Source organism: Argiope bruennichi, chromosome 3, assembly GCF_947563725.1.
Source record: "Argiope bruennichi chromosome 3, qqArgBrue1.1, whole genome shotgun sequence".
Lineage (NCBI taxonomy): Eukaryota > Metazoa > Arthropoda > Arachnida > Araneae > Araneidae > Argiope > Argiope bruennichi.
The window spans coordinates 136,126,470-136,142,488 of record NC_079153.1 but is presented as its reverse complement, the minus strand read 5'-3'; the positions used below and the strand labels follow the sequence as shown (position 1 = coordinate 136,142,488).

The 16,019-nt window shown below is 31.9% G+C and overlaps 1 protein-coding gene across 1 annotated transcript in view; it reads left to right on the top strand.

Annotated features, from left to right (window-relative positions):
• The first annotated feature begins 798 nt into the window (after positions 1-798).
• Positions 799-16,019, top strand: part of LOC129962480 (uncharacterized) — a 111,399-nt gene continuing 96,178 nt past the window's right edge. Inside the window, exon 1 of the mRNA XM_056076217.1 lies at positions 799-932. The gene's annotated coding sequence lies outside the window, so the exon portion shown is untranslated. The remainder of the gene's footprint in view (positions 933-16,019) is intronic.

Sequence of the window (16,019 nt, the reverse complement as noted above, 5' to 3'; positions counted from 1 at the left end):
GACAAATAATTTCAATCCTGGGATGAATGGAATAACTTAGACGAACATTCAAGGAATCGATTAGAAAAAATTGTTAAAAAGTAATTTCTGGGCGGAGTTTTTGAAGCCAATTATTATGTTATGGAACTGTAAAAATACTATTCAAATGTTGTATGTTGTAAATGTATGTAAGTTGGTGTGTAAAATTGTACAATCTCTCAGTTCAGATTTGTAATTAATCGAATTATTTCTGTTTCTTAAAATGCATGTCTATGAGTAGGCTCAACTGTTCTATCACTTCACCGGCTGCTGCAGATATAATTTACTCAATGAAAAATTGTAATTTTGTTTTGCATGCTATTATTGTTAATTAATTCTTCAATTTTTTTTTTTCTTGAAGGGGGAAAAAAAGATACAAAGATGAAGTTTAAGAATTCCGATTTATATAAATATCACAGACGATATACAGTTTTCTGCTTATTAAATGGAGTGAATTAAAGTATGTCTTTTTCCAAATATACTGCACAATTAAAAATATGGTTCGCACGGGTGGAAGTGAACACTCACTTAGTTGGTCCGTTAAAGGCGGACCAACTAAGTGTTTAACCGTTATGGCAAAAGTTACGAATATTGCGAGTCTGTCTGGAGTAACTGTAAAATGTATGATGGGGAACTGGAAACAGGCGTGCAGAAACAAAAAGAGAAATCCTCTATTTGTTTTCCCGCCAGTGGTTTTTCCCTGCAAGCGGAGGGAAAAAAATCCCCCTTGTTCCGATCGTCGAGTCGTTTAACGAGTTCAAACATTCTGCGTGCGGAATTGACGGGATTGGGACCGAATCTGTCTTTATTAATGAAATCTCGCCGCAGACTGCAGCATTACCAGAGCAGCACTCGGCAGGGGACTCCGATGTGGCCTTCGAATGTCAACCCCCCTGCCACCAACTGTCAGTAGAGTGAGTAAATTTGTTTCTTCATCAAAACCTGATTCGATTATTCATTCCTTTATGACTCAGTTATAACATGTTTGCGAATATTCCCGAAATCGTCTGGGACATTGTAAAATCAGAACTGGAACTCTTTTCGGTACGGAGGAGGGGGGAATTGTCTGCTCCGAAGTTTGAATATTCATCGAGTTTCATTTGTCTTCTTAATCAAATGATGAATCAAAATTTTATATGTAAATACCTCGAGATATTCTTAACGGTCAGCAAAGTTCTCAATGCCGGTGTTTAACTCATTTTTGTTTCCGATCACTTGGTTTACATAAATTATTTTACTGAAGGTATCTTTAAACTCACTTATGTATTTTTCTCTTATCTGTGGTTTCAACTTCGCATATGCATTGTTTTCCAAAAATTATTTTTTCTTTTTTCTCGAAAAAGTTAATGTGAAATTTTAAAACGGATTTTCTGTTAAGTTATTTAAGTTATTTCTATTATAAGCTATCATAAAAATTTATCATAAAGCCATTCAATATGCTATGTTCATTTTAATGAAGAAAGATCCTGCCAGAAATCCTGCCTGTCGTATTTCGTCCTTTTCTTTATTATATAAACTAAATATCGTTACTAAAGCCTTTTAAAATTTTCTGTATACATTTCAGTTTTATTTTATTGAATCCTTTTTGAGTTTTTTACTTCAAATATCCTTTCGTTTAAATGTGTTTTGCAACAAAATCTGTGTTTTATTTAAAAGAACGCTTCTTAAATTTAATAATATATCTTTGTAAAATCAATAAGGATAATACGTTTTATCTGCTTTAAAGTGGGTTCGAATCAAAGAATCATTTCAGCTTATATTGATTCATAATCAACAAACTTGAATGCGATTTAAGGCATTTCTGAAGAATAAAATTTGAAGCACATGGATTCATTGTCATTCGCGCGTTAAACATTGTATTTCTTCTTGTCTTTGGTGATCAGCTGATATGCTAGATGATGGGTTGCGGTTATTTTCAATTTAATCTTCTATACCTGGATGCTCATGACTCTCCAAAAACACCACTCAATAGAGAAGTACATGATAAAATAGTTTTATTTAAATAGTCTTTATATATATATTCTATTCATTATGGCTCTAAGCCATTCTCATTGAGTCGAACCCCATGAAATCAGTCATGGGCTGTACATCCATATTCTAACTTTCGCGCTGACTTCATCTCTTTATTCCTTACGTGAATCACATAAATATTAAATACGATTCTCCTTCTTTAGCTTATGACAGAGAATCACGGGACGAAGAATTGGATGAAAACGGTCTGAATTTTGCCATCATTGCTACCATTAAAAAAAGCAATCGTTTTATGAAATGGTGAAAAAAAAAAGTTTTATACAAAATAGGCATGTGAGTTTTGTGGAAAAAGACCGAAATGTTGCGTTTAATGAATTGAAATTTTAAAAAATCTTACCGAAATGCACATTCCAGCCTTCCAAGTTGTATTTGTGTCAGATGTGGTTGTGAATCTAAGGATCTACCCTGAAGAATTCCGACGCGCACATTCAAGTTTGAAAACTATTAATAAGTTCACTACTAACTTCGATTTTTTTTTTTTTTTTACATGAGAAAAGGCTCTAGGACTTCCAGGCATTCATAAGCGGAGTGACACAGAATAACTTAATTTCACAATCGCTCGATTCCATTCCATTTTAACCCTTTGCACTCGGAAGGTGACTCTCACTCACTATTCATTTTGAAGTTTTATTTATTTATCTATTTAATTTTGATTGTTAAAAATACCTACAGAGTAGTGAGAAGATGCAAATGAATGAAATGGGAGAATTCAACATAAAACAATAATATATGTTTATTTTTCGGAACAGTAAACAAGTCTTTGTAGTAGCTGAATAATCATGCATCGAATGACGTTTAAGAATGCAAAGAGTTAATATCAATTACAAAAACTCGAAAAAATCTTTACTCATACGCTTTGTCAGAATAGATTAATTTTTTGATTTTACAAATAAAAGATTTGGTTTTCAAATGAACTTATTTCGAAATTAACTCCGTTTCACACTTAAAGAAAAAAGAAAAAGAAAAAAAAAAGATTCAAAAATAAAACCTTGTCAACGTTTATTTTCTCGCCAGGATCTCTGACTTCTGAAATTCTTCAGTAATGCTTTCGAAATATCCGGTAATAAGTCATCTGTCATTTCAGTGATTCTACATTCTACGTACCGTCGGCTGCACTTTCAAATTCGAATTTTACTTAAGTCTATCTAAACGCCGAAAGATTTCTATCAAAAGAAAAATGTGTGCAAAGAAACGAATTTAAATTCAAAACAGTTTTTTAATACTTTGTGAATGTTTTTTTTTTTTTTTTTTTTCATTTGCTGTTCTTTATAGAAGTTTGTATAAAAAAATAGGAAGATCCATTAAACAGTTTCTTGTATTCGTATTTGCTATGATGATTTAATTTCATTACCTTAGTTATTGCGAGTGATATCTCAAGAGAACGTTCATTGGATTTTGATAATTAATCAATTTGTTTTAGCGCTCTATCTTAATGGGTGTCAATTATTGCATCAGACAATGGTTTATAAAACCATTGTCTGATGTTATTCTTTTTCTATGCTCATTAATTTTTACTTTCTTGCATTGGAAGCATTCATATGATAAAAATCAAGAAAAATTCGGCCTTGAGATTTTAAAGAATAATCGTTTTGCAGCTCACTCGGGGGAAAAAGTTTTTGGATTGTCTGCCTGCTAGGGTATATGTAAACGCAATAACTTAAGTATTCTTCTACTGAAATTCGGTCGAGTCTGTATACTGTAAAAAAAAGTATTTGGATGCCTTTTATTGCTCGTAATTAATAAAAGTGAAATTTAAAGAAAAAATATCATTCGATTTTAAAGAATGTTCTCTTTAAAAATATGTAAATTGCATTCCCACAAGGCTTGTATATTTATATTTGCATAATTTTCACATTTTCTAATTTCAACCGCCATTTTTTTAAAAAATGATTCTGCATGGGAAATCTCGAGATATAAAATTGTAGACAAATCGCTTCACAATAATTGGAGACATGTCAAAAAATATTATGCGCTCTCTGAAAATTTGCAAATAGGTTACTATTAACCCTTTACACTCGAATATCTTCTCTCAGTCACCATTCAAGACGGTACATCATTTTAACGTTTTATTTATTTATTTATTTCAATTTAAATTGTTGAAAAATACCTACAGAATGGTGAAAAGATGTAGATTAATTTTTCAAGAATAAAACAATTGTATGTATTTATTCCTCGGAGCAAGTCCATGCATATTTGAGGGTACAGTTATGCATCAAATGACTTTTCCGAGTGCAAAGTGTTAATCCTTTCCTTTAAAGAAGCTTTCATTTCAGTTGTTAACATGGCACCTTTTCTCTAAGAAAGATTAAATCCATATATATAATATACTATTTTAACAATGAAACTAAAATAAGAATTCGAAATCCATACTTTTATTTGTATATTTAATTGCAAAGTATAAGAAAATTATGGATAAATAGATTATTCGAGGTTCATCGTTTAACATAATCAAAAATATTGGATATCTTTAGCCATTAATAGTAATAAAATAAGCTTAAATTAAAACAAAAATTCAGTTGCTTATTTTTAAATACATTTCTTTATAACTGGAACATAAGAAACATTATGCAGTTGATTTGCATGCTCAAATTTCTACCGAGCGATATTTTAAATATTTCTTTAGAACATTTATTCCATTAAAATATAAATTAAAAAAAAATATGCTATTTTGTGAAAGTTTAGTGGTACTACATTATCAACCTCAAGGAATTGCTTTTGACTAATAATGTAATTCAATAAAGCTTATTCATTCACTAGCCGCTTGTGGCAACCAGCTGATCCGCCAGGATTAATGGTTAACCAAAAAATTAAATATTTTCTGAAACTATATCTTAATAATATCCTCAACAATTTTAGTAATGTAAAAAACTTTTACATTATTAAATATTTATGCCATGAAGTTTACCTGTACCATTTTGCAGTTCATTCATTTAAATTATTTAATTAGATATTATTAATAATAAATAATATAATTAAATAATAATAAATAATAAAATGATATAATATTTAATTAAATAATAAAAATATGTGTCATACTTTAATCCTTTTGTTCGACTTTACCTTCACTTCATCTTGCTGCTTCTGAAGTAATTATTCTAAAAGAAGTTGAATGAAAGTACAAAAATTAAATTATATTGAAAACAACACAAAATTTTTTCGGAAAATTGTTTTGCACCTCCAATTGTTCAAACCGGCCATGCTTGTTTTTTTTTTCCATTATTAACTAGCTGTCTTTGACGACCAGTTGGTTCACCGGGATTAATGGTTGCTAAAAATTAAATATTTTGTGAAACTGTATTTAAATGATTTCATCAGCAAAATGCATTTACATTAATAAACATTTACGACATGAAATTTGCACATTCCATTCTGGGATCCATCTCTCCTGTAATATTCCTGTTGTTTATTTTTTAATTAATTTTTTTCTTAAAATATTTAATTAACTAAGCAAATTATATGTCAAACTTTAGTACTTTTACTAGACTTTAACTTTACTTCATCTTGCAGTTTCTGAAATAATTACTGTAAAAAAGTTTGTGTACCAGCTTTAAGTGTAAATACTTATGTTTTTAAAAGGCTTGGATTTAAATATTACAGGACGCATCGTTTAGTTTTCATTGGTTTTTAAGTCTTCCTTGTTAGTGTAAGGTCACGTAACAAGTAGTCCTTTAGTGAGTCCTCTTCCTACCGATGATTGAGATTTAATCGACTATGGTGACCAGCAAGTCCAGGGATATTTTCTATATTTAATGTCATTTAAATCGTTAGATATAACTTTATGTGTATGATTCTCTCGAATCCTCAAATGTTAAAAATGTCTTTTTAATTTCTTTCTTGTGCTTTTTTCGGTACTTTTCCATTAGCCGGGCGCAAGCGAAAAATCGCCAAATGATGTAGAATTCCGCCAAATTCGCGTTCGGTTCACATTTGGCGACATTTGCTCCCGGCTAACGGAAAAGTACCTTTGTTCACTATGTACATGGACTTTTTAAGTGAAGACCAGTCATCTTGCAACTTCTGAAATAATCAAAGCACAAAATTGTTTTATATGCCAGTTTCAATTGTAAATATTTATTTCTACGAAGACACTGGCTTAAAATATTGTAAGCTGTATCGTTTAATTTTCATAGATATTTAAATCCTCATAGGTGTAAAGTTACGTAACGTTATTGATGTGTCCTTTCCTTACCTACGAAGGAGATCTAGTCGTCTTTGGCGACGAGCTGGTTTGCCATGATTATTGGTTGCACTTAATTTTATTCTATGTACTTAATTTTATTTGTTCCTTTCATTTTATTGTGTATATGGACTTTTTCAATGGATAGCAGTCAGCTTGCAACTTCTAAAGTAATAATTGCAGAAAATGTTTTGCGCTCCGCTTTAAAGAGTAAATACTTATTTCTTCAGTGGTGCTGGTTTAAATATAGTAGAATGTTTCGTTTAGTTTTCGTAGGTTTTGAAATAGCCCTTGTTAATGTAAAGTCACCTGATATTGCTGAGTCCTTTTTCTACTCATTAGGAAGGTCTAGTTGACTTAGGCGACCAACTGATTCGCCTAGAATATTGGTTATATTTAATTTTATTTACATCGTATAAACATAACATCCTATTCATGATTCCAGCAAACTAGCAGACATTAAAGCCATGTTATTTTAATTGCCTTATTTATTCCCCGCTCCCTGTATACATGAAACTTTCTAATGGACATAAATCCCATGACATCGTAAGCATATTAAAAATGTAAATGTTCAGTACATGTATCTTCTAAATTTCATGATGTTGTACCTCCTTTTTATCGTTTCATAAACTATATAATTATTAAGCAGAATCTTTCTACCTTAGTTTTTAATAATGGGAGAAAATCACGCGATCAGACAGTTGATGAAACAATGAAAACGGATTTCAGCTTCAGAGCAACAATTCATTCTATTGTTGGAAATCAAGCAAAAACAGTATTTTTTTTTAAAAAAATAATTTCCAGCATTCAAGAAAAATTCACACGCTTATTAAGTTCGTAGCATCAAAAGATAATTTTTTAAATTTTGGAATAATTTTTTATTTTTTTTACTTTTCAAAAATATTTTCGGAAGTTATCGCGAAAAACGCCAAAATACAGCTTAATTTTTAATTAAAATTTTAATTAAAAGTTCAAAAATATCTCAATGATTCACATTTCCCTTCTCCATGACATATAAGTGCCAAATGTTGTAGGTGTAAACCAAAACGTCTGTGCCTTTACAGCGTCAACACACACACGCACGCACGCACACAAACAATACATACATTCATTTTTATTAGTAATGCTAATGTCCTTTGTTGACCAGCCGGTTCACCGGTATTAATCCTCGCTATAGATATTCAATTAAATATTTTATGTAACTTGCTCTCTCTATAGCTTCTTCAGCAAAATAATTTTAAGCTTCAAATTTTGATAGTCATATAATTCACTCATACTATTATGGAGGCTTTAAACCGGTCGGTTCAGTGTACCATGTATCTTTCTGTAATATTCTGTCAGCTCCCGTAAAACTTCAATTTTCAATTAAAGTGGAAATGATTAAACTGCAATTAATATAAAGATATTTTTTTAAAGAAATATTACTGAATAGCACCGAAAATAGAGTCGTTCGGCATTGAAGCCTTTATGTGCACTACAGAATAATTTTCATAATTTATGTAATATCTCAGACTTATTCAACAAAAATTTCTCTAATTCATCATTAAAAACTGAATTTTATTATTTTCAAAAGGTGATGATGTCAGTAATATTTTATTTTGTTTCGGTCAATAAATATACTTTAAAAAATATGAAGTCTAAATTTTATACAATCCTTTGGTCCTAAGGAATCATATTCTGCGAAATATTCTTGACACAACTTTTAAATAAATAGATAAACGTTTCTATGTTCTGCAATCAAATGTATTTTCGAGCTTATAAAAATAGATATCAATGCATTCTATGTGTTGCTGATATTTAAGAATTTACACTCTGTAAAATTTAAAGGGACGTTTTATGCTTTCATATATATATTTATATATAAATTTTAAAACTTTTGGATACTTTTTACTCGAGTACTCGCCCCCCCCCCCCGCGAAGAACAGACTCGCCAGACCGCAAAAGAACAATTCAGTACAGGTGATCGATAGGATGAAAAGGCCAAACTGCTTTTGTAAAAATATTTTTTTTAAAATTCGAGAATCATAAAAACAATTTTAAATGAAAAAGCAAAAACTTTTATGTAAAATCATTAAATAATAATAATTGGAATTTAAAAAAATCAACTTTTAAAGGTTAAGCAGCTTGGAAACGGCAAAGCCGTTCTTCTGAGGAGTTTTTAATTTCTCTTAAACTGAAAGAATACACGCTGCGCTAGTTGGAAGAGGGGGGGGGGATTTCTCGCATTACATCTGTTAAAATACGCCGTGCTTCGAAGTTTTTCTAAATAATGTAACGTGTGAACGACGCTCTGCGAGAATCGCGTTCGAGTGACGAGCCGCAGTCGCTCCATGACCATGGTAGCATCGGAAGTACAGGTTTGGAGCAGAACGCATGCTATGAATGCATCTTCTCCTCGGCATCATTAATAATTGGAGAAGAGCTGTAATTATGGGAAAGTTGTTGGCTGTTCCGCTCGCATGTCCGGCCCTCATTAGAGGTTGCTGGCAATGGATTAACTATTTAGGAGAGAACAACAACGAATGGAGAGGAAATTTTAGAGCAGTCAAAGCCCGGGGTGAAAAATGCTTTAAATGCTTATTTAAATTGCTTTTGAATCGTGGAAGATCGGACATTCATTAAGAAGTTTTTGTGGTATCTCACTGGACTGCAATGCCCTGTAACTCAAATATTCAATTCTAAGACATCAACAACAAGATCGTGTTTGTATTTCAATTGGAGATGTGTTTTCAAGGACTTGAGGACGATAAGTATATTTAAATGATGATGTGGTCTACATATATATAGAATATACACCAAAGTTGCAGTAAAATATTTATAACGTATCCTAGTTTATATAGTTGCATGAATAAAGATTAAGGTTGTTTTTTTTTAAAAACTACGTAATGTCTTTTGATAGTTTTTAAATGCGGATAATATTTTTTAAAAATTCCTGTCGTGTGAAATTAAAACGTAGAAAATTCTCCAGAACTGTGGATAAAGACTTATATAACTACAGTTCATGTAACCTTTTATTGTCTTTATCACTTCTAGTTTTTAAACTTCGGTTTGCAATTTCTGTAGAACACAAAATGCTCTCAAGTGGAATCATAATGATTGTGTTGAAATTTAATTAAAATTTACTCAAAAACACAGAGGATTTAACCCTCTGACTGCGTATTTTTTTAAAAATCACTATTTAGAGCTATGTTTGCAAATAAGTTCAAATGTTTTTCAAACAAAGTGAATTGATAACATGTTACACGAAAAAAATATGATATAATAAAAATCTGTAATTTCCGGTTTGAAAAAAAATGTGGACTAATCCGCGATGTCATTCTGACGTGAACTTTACTCTAACCACTCTGAACTGATTGACTCCCAATAGAGTCCTGCCCCAGAATGCTGCAAAGAATGCAGTCGAATTTACTCAAATTTCTTTACTTTTATAGCCTTACTTTTAATTCTTTTTCATGCTTTTTACAAATTTGCAAACAAATATTTTTTTACTGAAAGTCATCCGCCCCGGCAGGTTTTCCCTACTGTAAATGTAGCGTAATTCTGTGCTACTCAATACTTCAAATAATTTTGCTGGGCTGTCATCTACCTGAAGTCTGTTTTGGCTGAATGAATTTAAAAATATTCTGAATGAACAAGGATGGGACATATAAAACATTTAATCACAGCGCACACATAGTGTTACATCAAGAAGTTTCTTAGTACGTATATGAAAAATGAAAACAGAACAGCTGTCATCATATCTGGTTTGCTCTGATTGGTTGGCTAGAGGATGCCATTCGCAACAACAACAATAATAATAATAATAAAAGTTCTTCAACAGAGAAGAGTTAAGTTAGTAAGATTTTTCCGTTGTGGGAAAGGGGTGATACTGTTTCACTTGAGTGCATTTATTCGTTTCTTGTCTATTAACGAAGCAACTGTATGAAATAGCGACTGCTTTTCATTTAATTACTAATAACAGCCAGCTTCTAAGATTCCCGTGAAATGTAGAGACACACAATTGTAGTTTTGTTTTTAATTCACAATATAGTTAACTTAAGATTTTATCCTTCTTTATTTCAGATTATATGAAGAGAAAACATTAATACTACCTTTTCTTTACATTAATTACAAAATTCCAATCAATTCAACAACAAAAAAAAAAATATTAGTAGTGATAGTAAAATTATGAAACATCAGTTTAAATTTCGATGTTTACTTGTCGATTTAGTTTGCATATTATTAATATATTTTTAAATCTGACAACATTCACGAATTATTCTAAAACTGTTTTCCATGATTAAAAAAAAATATATGATTAATTAAATTCACCCAGAATGAAATGAATCAAAATACAAGTATGAGAAACCTCGAGAGAAGAGAATAATTTTTTTAAAATAATTCTTTTCATATATCAGCTTTAATCATAATATATATTTTAAAAATAGATTTTTTAATGAAAATTTTATTTATGTGAGCATAAAGATGAATCAACAACACAAAATCATTTCTTTTTAAAACTGTTGAAAATTTGCGTATAATAATACAATGGAAAGCTGAATGTAAAATTTTGGAGCATTTTCTTATTTATTGTACGGAAAACAAAGTTGTATTGAAATTAAAAAAATAAGGCAGCCGACATGCTAGAACTTTTGAAATTTTTATTTCATTTATTTGATTTAATTTTTATAGTTACATCTTTGTAAATAAATTGTTTTTGGAAAAAATCTTGCGTTGACGTTCTTTCTAACCTGATTTGAACTGAATTATTTTGAAACTTAAAGAAGTGGTTAGATTTCTTAAAAACAAGTCATAAGCATCCCTATCTTTCAATTAGTTTTTCTCAGTATTGCTGAAACAAAATTCCAGAATAAAATATTATCTAAAAATAAATCGTATCGTTTTCCAGATTGGATATTAAAAAAAAAAAAAAAATCCTCAAATTTTCTCTAGTTTTTTTAAAGCTGCTGTAGTACAGACATTCCTTCATGTTTCCCTGAGCGTTTCAATATTTGAAAGCCCGATTTATTAAATTTACATGGAATGTTACATCGAGATTAAGAACTGCTGATTTGGAACTGCTCATTCTATTCTTAACTCTTCGAAAATGTTTTTTTAACAATGACAAGCATATTCAAGTTGAAATATTAGTTCTTTCTGAATTATTATGTGACGCTTTTAAATAGGCATTTTGGCATTAACTGCTTAACTGTTTTCCCCGAATGCCATACGTGCATCGGTTTATCGAGTTTTGATAGTTGAAAGCAAAAAAATAAACCATTCATAACGATTATAATTCAATATTAAAATTATTTCAAATACATAGATAAATCAAGTTTCCATAGATTTCCATTTGAATCAAAATAAGAAACTATTCCCAAAATAGAAGGTGTCATGTTATTAGATAGTAAAGAAAATAAAACAGTTAAGTGGTTAAAGTTAAGAAACGTTTTTCAATCTATTTTGCTGTGCTTGCAAATCCTTTATACAATTAAGTTCCATTGCATCTAGCTAATATTCACTTAAAAGCAGCGGTAAGGCTCTTTCATGTTTACTTTCATGAAAAGTCCCTAAATGGACAAATGATCGTACCCACTTTGTTCATATGTTCCAAAATTAAATAATGATTTAAGCGCTGGTTCTCATTTTCGAATCCGTATATGTTTCCATATATGGGGTCAGTTTTAATTCGCATTACACACATATTCCCTTGTTTGGTGACTGAAGATAATCAGATCCATATCCTTATTTAAAGGGATTTTTTTTAAGCAGACATTAACAATTTTCGAAAGTTATTTTCTTCCCAAAAGTTCTCTGCAAAGATCATTTTAAGCAGACCTGTACAATTTAATTTTTTTATTCAATTTATTTATCATTTTTAAGATTATACATGTGCTTTTGGAATAATTTTGAGGTGAAAAAAAAAAAAAAAACAATTCTCACCTCACTTTTTTACACCGAAGAACCAAATTATATCTCTCAGAAGGAAGAAAAAACTGGAGAAAATTTTATTTTATTACAGAAATAAAACTTAAGAAGTTTTGTTTCTTTATAAATCTGATTAAAGAAACAAAACTTTTCCCCGATTTAAAAATTATCGACCGATGCCCAGATTGCTAAGATACAATTTCAGAATGTTGGGGAATGTTCTGGTTTTTCGTTTAACCCTAGAATGCATGATTTTTTTTTTTTTTTTTTACTAAAAAAAAAAATAGATGTGTTTTGAATAGCTGCATATAACTTAGGAAAATTTCTTAAAAATTTTTAGTTTATTTTTTCTGGTGAAATTTTAACAAAACTATTAAAATGTGTCAGTTGGCTATATTATGAATTAAATAATATCCTAGTGTCATAAATCACGTTATAATAATTATGCAAGAGTACAGTTATTACTGTCTAGAAAAAGAGATATCATTCCTGTGAGCAAGCAGGAGAGCAAAATCGCAAACTTATGCACAAAAGGTGATTCGCCGGTTCAGTGTACGAAAAATCCAAAAAAGGAAACAACGGATTTCTGCTCGACTTCACAGGACTTAACAAAACTAATTACTGCTCTATTACCCTAAGGAAATGAATTTCAAGAAGTAAACAGACAGTGCATTGCATGTATAGGGGAAACTCAGGGAAATTTAGATAAACAAGCTGAAGAGAATATTACTCTCCGGAAACAAATCGAGACTCAAAGGGCAACGATTGACTCGCTGCAATCTAAAATTGCCCTTCTGGAATCCAATCTTGAATATAGCCAGGTACTTAGCCCAGGTGTTGCGCACGATCAACGGTCCCTTGCTGAAATAAATCATTTTAGTATTGCGGAGGATTTCTCGGGTATCGGTTAATTTTAAATTTAAATAATAATAATAATTTCTTCCCCATACAGTTTATTCAGTGGAACGTTAGGGGGATAAAAAATAAGATCCCTTGGCTGCAGGTTCCTCCTTTTTTGTCTGCCCAGTGTTTAATTTTGCAGGAAACTTGGCTCAATGCTTATGCTTTTATCTTTCTCAAAAACAAAAAAAATCTTTCGAGCTGAAAGATAAAACTCTGCTAGAGGTGGACTGTTAACTGCAATTCCAGCTCACGTGATCTCACTCACCCTTCCTCCGTCAGAAGTGAAGGTCTTAATGGTAAAAATATGGATTGGTTCAAATTCTGAATTCCCACTCACGGTTACCAATATTTACTCTCCTGGACGTAAATTTGGAGACAACTGGTTGGAATTCTTTAAACTTTTAAATCTCTTCTCCTTTCGTATTGCTGGGGGATTTTAATATACACCATCCAGCACTTAGGAGCACTTAAAATCTTCCAGGAAAGTGCAAACTTATCATCTTACTCTTTCTATAAATCAGCACACTTTCACTGTCCTTGGTGGGATGCAAAATGTAATTACCTTAAGGCTCTTAAAAGGAAATTATTAAGTAAGGTGAAATCATATCCCTCCATTTTAAACTGGACTGCATTTAAAGAAATGGAGACAATTCTCAGAAAGTACGTCAAGAGTAAAAAACGCAGCTTTTGGGAGAAAACCTGTGAGGAGGTAGCTTCTTCCTATCAGGCATTCCGCATCGTTAAAGCCTTACTTGACAAAGATGAGTCTCTTTATATATCCAATCTTGTTCTTTCTTCAGGTATTACTCTGACATGCGCCGATTGCTCAGGCAAATGCAATAGCATCTAGTTTAATTAAGAGAGCACCGAATGCACGAATTTCTTTAGATTTTTCTGCAAATGATCCTGAAAATTATGATGAAAAGAGTTTGAACAGCCCGTTTACTTATAGGGAATTTCAAAATGCATTAAAAAGAAAGAAAAACAAATCCCCTGGCAGAGATCGGATAAACAAGAAAATCTTGGCTTGTCTTTCCGATGAAAATAAATATAAAATTCTAGACTTATTGAATAACTTATGGACCAACACGATTGTCCCAGAGAGCTGTAGAATAGTGAAGATAATTCTTATCTAAAAACCTAAGAGAAATGCAGCAGAGACCACATCCTACATGCCTATTGCGTTAACATCAGTATTGGGAAAGATTTTCGAACGGATTATTCTGGACAGTCTTTTGCGCCATTATTTGAAAAAAAGATTTTTCTCTCCTTTTCATGCTGGATTCCTTCTGTACAAAGGCTGTGACATCCTATCTGCAGCCCTACTCAATAAAATTTTGAAAGTCAGAGCTCAAAAGAGGCTCGTATATGGTATTTCTTTTGATATAAAGGTTATAATCGGGTACGATAATGTATGGCATGACGGCTTTTAATGCTCAGATATTAAAAATCAGGGATTAAGGGTAATCTTGCCCTATGGACTTATATTTCTTACAAATAGGAAAACTTTTGTATCATGGAGAGGCGTGTCTCCTTCACTATTTAAGCACGAAAGGGTCGTCCCGCAAGGAAGTGTCATTTCCCCGTTACTCTTCACAATTTTTATGAACGATACATATAGTATATTACCCAATGTTGCTTATTGCTTTATATATGCGGAGGACATATTTTTATTAGTGGAGGAAACTAATATTGAGGTGATTAAAAATAAGATGCGATTCTGTGTTTCTGTGTTGGAAAGCTGGAGCAACGAATGGCATATGGATATTGCTCCTCAAAAAATTATATAATAAACCTTTCCTCTCAAAAATCGCCAGTTGGGTTCGTAGTCCTTTTTCGGGTTTGTAGTATACCTTGTTCCAATAATGTACTTTATCTTGGCATCCAGTTTGCTGCAACCTTGTCCTTTCGTTCACATACTGACCGCTTAAAACCCAAGCCTTTAAAAAGTTAAATGTGATCAAAGGATTGGCCGCTCCCAGATGGGGTGCTAACGCATCTAATTTGATCAAAATTTGCAATGCATGTATTACTCAATCTATTGAATTTGGAGCTCTTACGGTTGGTATGACCAATAAAGCTGGGTTTGAAGCTTTGCAAACGATACAGAACAACATCCTTCTATTTTCACTTGGTTTGCCACGGTGTACACCTCTCCCAATTCTATACAAAATATCAAATGAAATCAATATGAAACTAAGGTTCGAAAGGAAAAACGTGATATTCTTTGTGAATCAGTTCTCAGCCTGCGAATTCACAGATGTATCGATATCATCTGTCATCTCTAACCGTATTTTTCAAAGATTCCCCTGCGGAGGCACATTGGAATAACATATCCATCTAAAAAACCTATCCCTGGACCAAATAATTCCGATTATGGTTCTGGTAAGGTGGGATGATTGTAAGCATTTCGTTATCAGGACCCATGACTTGAGTTTCCAACAAAGAAGCTTGGATCCGACTACCATTAAATATTTGTATGCCGAGTTCAAATCACAGCTCCCCCCAGATCTAATTATCCTGGCCACAGATGCATCTAAGAATGAGAATTCTACTGCGGTGGCTGCTGTCAACTGCTCCTCGAATTTTGTCATAAAGGGAACGGTACACAACATTAATTCTGTGTTTTCAGGGGAAGGCTTTGCTATAGTTCCGGCTATTATGAATTTTGTCAAAGAATATAAAGATTATATTTTATTGACGGACAATTTATCCAATTTGACGGCCCTGAGGTTCCTAAACTTCCATTCTCTGAGAAGCGCTCTTTCTGTGGCCCGGGCTATATTTAATGCCTTAAAGATATGTTCCTCGTTGGAGCTGATATACACTTCCACCCAGCTGGGAATTGCAAAAAATGAGCGGGCTGATTATTTAGCTTAGCAAGCCTTAACTTCTCCCTATATCTGCGACTGGATCTCGCCCGAAGACGGTATTCGCTAAAATTGTTCGGCGTAAACAAAACTTAGAATGGTAAAATTCTAAA